General features: G+C 42.7%; 1 pseudogene; it reads right to left on the reverse strand.

The window, feature by feature from the left end:
- Positions 1–263: 263 nt before the first annotated feature.
- Positions 264–1,591, reverse strand: LOC100608928 (putative synaptogyrin-2 like protein; annotated as a pseudogene).
- Between the last annotated feature and the right edge of the window lie 3,385 nt (positions 1,592–4,976).

The raw sequence follows: 4,976 nt of genomic DNA on the forward strand, positions 1-4,976 counted from the left end.
CAGAATGTGAGGGGAGTAAAAGGTAGAAATGAACAGAATATTTTTAGAAATTTTAATCAGCTTTATTGGGTATAAACACATTTAAAAAACCATAAAATTCATGTTTTTGTTCTTTTTTTTTTTTTTTTTTTTTTTTTTGAATGAGAAAACATTTATTCCATCTCCAAACAGCATCCCAGGGCGGGGCATCTCCCCCAAGGCTTTATAATACATTCAGCACAGACAGAGTCTGGGAGCCATGGGGCACCCCTGCCCTCCTCACGCTTCCTAAGTAACAACTGCATAATATTTACATAAAGCTGGGTGTTGTCAGGCAAAGCTCTTCCCTGCTGCCAGGAGTGGGAGCAAGGAGGAAGTGTTGTGGGCACCGGCCCCACCCCCACACCATGGGAGGCAGCCCAGAGACCACTGGCACAGGGTGGTGGCCCCCAGATCATACAGCCGTGGGGATAGGGGGAGCAAACCTGAGTGAGGACGCAGGAGCCTGGTCCCGCCCCACTGCACAGGGCAGGTGTGAGGGCTCTCCCGAGTCTTTGGCAGAGAACGCAGATAACAGCGACTCCCACAGCCTGACCTGGGCTGGGGGGAATCTGAGGCACTTGTCAGTAGCACATGGGTGCCTGCTGGCTTCTAGCCACTCCAGGAGGGGCCGGGGTCATTAAAAGCAAGGAGAAACACTAGCTAAAAACCCTTTCCTAAAAGTGTCCTGGAAGAGTGAGTGGCTGACTGAAGCCATCTGGGTGCGGGCACTTGGGGTGTGGCTCTGCCAGACCCCGAGGCTGGGAGGCTCCTTAGCTGTGTGTCAATCGCACAGGACGTGACAGGCGAAGGAGGGGGGCTGGCAGTTCCAGGAGGCTCGTGGGAAAGTCCAGGGCAGAGGGGAGGGTCGTCTCTGCCCCCCCTTCCCACCCCGAACGGCACTCAGCCACTCAGTACACAGGGGGCGGCTGGTAGCCCTCAGTGGTCTCCGCATTCTGGGTGAAGGGCAGATGCTGGTAGTTGTCCACAGATGCACCTGGGTAGGAGGCGTAGGCAGTGTTGGGGTCCGGGGTGGAGTCGACGTAGTTCTGGATGAAGTCCACGCCAGCCCGGTAGTGCCGGTAGGCCAGGAAGGCCAGCACGCCCCAGGAGAAGATGGAAAAGAAGCTGAAGGTGATGGCTGCCTGCGCGGAGTTGGCCCGCACCAGCACATCCGCCGGTTGGGTGGCCGCCCACTGGTTAGTGAGGAAGCAGAAACCAACAAACCACAGGAAGGCTCAGAGAGCTGAGAAGAGCAGGTCACCCACGACCAGGTACTTGCGGTCAGTGGCATTGCTGATCTGGGGGAAATAAGCGTCGACCACCAAGGAGGCCGAGGCCTGGAAGGCCAGCACCCTGATGGCATTGCGGTAGCGGAAGGCGTCCTCGTTATGGTTGAAAACGCAGTACCTCTGCTTAGACTTGCTGTAGCCCTTGTCATAGATGCAGGAGAACACGATCAAGACGAAGACCCTGCACGCAGCGCGCACCACCACCTGCGGTTGCGTCAGGAAGCGCCCGCAGGTGGAAGGAGCCGCCCGCCTTTGGCAGCGCCATAGGCCCCGCTCTCCATGTTGCCGTCGCCGCCGCCAAATTCATGTGTTTTAAATGTACAGTTTGATGAGTTTTGACAAATGCATGTAGTCATGTAACCACCACCACAATCAAGGTATAGAATATGTTCATCACCCACTATAATTGCCTTCTGTCACATAACATTCGACCCTGTTTTCACACCTCCACTCTTCGGCAACCACTGATCTGATTTCTGTCACCACAGTTTTGCCTTTTCTGGAATGTCATAAAAATAGAATCATATGGTATGTAGTCTCCTGAGTCTGGCTTCTTGCACTGCGCTTAACGGTTTTGAGATTTATTTATGTTTGTGCATAAATCATATTCTTTTTTGTTGTTGTTTACTAGTATTCCATTTTGTGGATAACCAAGATTTGTTTGTTCATTAAGCCTGTTGGACATTTGGGGTGCTTCTAGTTTGGAGCTACTATGAATAAAGCCCATTGTGAACCTTTATATTCTTTGTATGAACATCTGTATGCATTTAAGTCAGGTCAATACCTAATAGTGAAATTGCTGGGTGATGTAGTAAGCGTGTGTTTAAATATATGAGAAATGACTAATCTGTTTTCTAAAGTGGCTTTGCATTTCCACCAGCCATGTCTGAGAACTCCAATTGCACCATATTCCTGCCTATGTTGTTATTGTCAGCCTTTTAAATTTTAGTCATTATAGGCTCGGCGTGGTGGCTCACGGCTGTAATCTCAGCACTTTGGGAGGCTGAGGCGGGCAGATCACGAGGTCAGGAGATTGAGACCATCCTGGCTAACAAGGTGAAACCCTGTCTCTACTAAAAATACAAAAAATTAGCCGGGCATGGTGGCAGGCGCCTGTAGTCCCAGCTACCCAGGAGGCTGAGGCAGGAGAATGGCTTGAACCTGGGAGGCGGAGCTTGCAGTGTGCCGAGATCGGCCACTGCACTCCAGCTTGGGTGACAGAGAGAGACTCCATCTCAAAAAAAAAAAAAAAAAATTTAGTCATTATAATGAATATGTAATGGTATTTCATTATGGTTTTAGTTTGTATTTCTCTAATAACTAAAGAAATTGAGTGTCTTTTCATTTGCTATTTGTATAGCCTTTGTGATGTGTATGTTCAAATCTTCTGTACATCAAAAAAATTGAACTAGTTTCTTCTTGTTATTGAATAATAAAAGTCCTGCATACTTCTGGATACAGATGCTTCATCAGATATATGTTTTGTAAAGATTTCATGCCTGCTTGTGGTATGCCTTTCCATGTTTTTAGCAGAGTCTTTTCAGAAGCAAACATATAGAAGTTCAACTTATCCATTTTTTTAATAAAGTTTATGCTTTTTGTGTCCTACCAAAAATCTTTGCCTAGCCCCAGATCACAAAATCTCCCTCTGTAGTTTATTCAAGAATATTTATAATTTTATTTTATTTATTTATTTATTTTTGAGACAGAGTCTTGCTGTCACCCAGGCCATAGCGCAGTGGCATGATCTTGGCTCACTGCAACTTTTGCCTCCTGGGTTCGAGTGATTCTCATGCCTCAGTCTCCTGAGTAGCTGGGATTACAGGTGTGCACCACCACACCCAACTAATTTTTGTAGTTTTTATTAGAGACAGGATTTCACCATGTTGGCCAGGCTGGTCTCAAACTCCTGGCCTCAAGTGATCCACCTGCTTTGGCCTCCCAAAGTGCTGGGATTACAGGCATGAGCCACTGCACTCGGCCTATATTTATAATTTTAGTTCTAATATTTAGGTCTATGATCTATATGGAATTATTTTTGGTATATGGTGTGAGGATAAGGGTTGAAGCTCATTTTTTTTGGCCTAATTATTATTACCACTTGTTGAAAAACTCTACTTTTCCCATTGAATTACCTTAGAACATTTGTCCCCCCCAAAAATCAATTGTATAAGTCTATTTCTGGAGTTTCTATTCTATTCCGTGAATAGTTAGATAGATAGATAAGTAGGTAGACAGATAGGTAGGTAGGTAGGTAGGTAGATGGACACTGATTGACAGATATGTATGTATTCTGTTCTTTGAAAACTATTCTGGTCTGTGAAGATGTACAGATATAGATAGATATATAAATATTTAGACATATACATATGTCTATCCTTATGGCAATACCACATTGTCTTGGTTACTGAAGCTTTATAGTAAGCCTTAAGCCAGGTAATATATCTCCAACTTTGTTCTTTTTCAAAATTGTTTTGCTTATTCTGTTTTTTGTGTTTCCATATAAGATTTAGATCCAGCTTAATATCCCTACCAAAAATCCTACTGCTGTTATTATTGTGATTGGAGAGAATCTGTTGATCACTTTAGGGAAAATTGGCATCTTAATAATACTGAGTCTTCTGATTCCTGAACATAGTATATCTCCCCTTTTCCTAAGTTAAGGTCTCTTAACTTAGTAATTTTTTGTGATTTTAAATTTATTGGTATAAAGGTATTCATAATATTCCCTTATTATGATTTTAAGGTAATTAACATCTGTAGTGATGTCTCCTTTTTCATCTGTAATACTGAAAAATTGTGCTTTCTCTCTTTTTGATCAGTCTGGCTAGATATTTATTTCATTGATTTTTTCAAAGAATCAACTTTTGGTATACAGGTCTTAACATATTTTATTACATTTAACTTTAAGTATTTCATGTTTTTGTGCTATAGTTAATGCTGTTTTTTTAGAAATTTCAATTTCTAATTGCTCATTGATCTTATATTGAAATAATATTGATTTTCATATACTGACCTTGTGAAACTCATACGTTTTGGTGCATTTAAAAAATTTTTCTTAAACTATCCCTGTTTGTGGACAACATGATTCTATATCTAGAAAACCCCATAGTCTCAGCCCGTAAGCTCCTGCAGCTGATAAACAACTTCAGCAAAGTTTCAGGATACAAAATCAATGTACAAAAGTCATAACCTTTCTATACATTCACAACAGTCAAGCTGAGAGCCAAATCTGGAACACAATCCCATTCACAATTGCCACAAAAAGAATAAAATACCTAGGATTACAGCTAATCAGGAAGGTGAAAGACCTCTACAATGAGAATTACAAAGCGCTGCTCAATGAAGTCAGGGATATCACAAAGAAATGGAAAAACACCCTATGCTCATGGATAGGAACAATCAATATCATTAAAATGGCCACATTGCCCAAAGCAATTTATAGATTCAGTGCTATTCCTATCAAATCATCAGTGACATTCTTCACAGAACTAGAAAACAAAAACATTTAAAAATTCATATGGAACCAAACAAGAAACCTGAATAGCCAAGGCAATCCTAAGCAAAAAGAACAAAGTTAGGCACATCATGTTACCTGATTTCAAACTTACTACAGGGCTACAGTAAGCAAAACGGCATGGTACTGGTACAAAAACAGTCACACAG

The sequence above is a fragment of the Pan troglodytes genome, chromosome 11, assembly GCF_028858775.2.
Source record: "Pan troglodytes isolate AG18354 chromosome 11, NHGRI_mPanTro3-v2.0_pri, whole genome shotgun sequence".
In the NCBI taxonomy this organism is placed as follows: Eukaryota; Metazoa; Chordata; class Mammalia; order Primates; family Hominidae; genus Pan; species Pan troglodytes.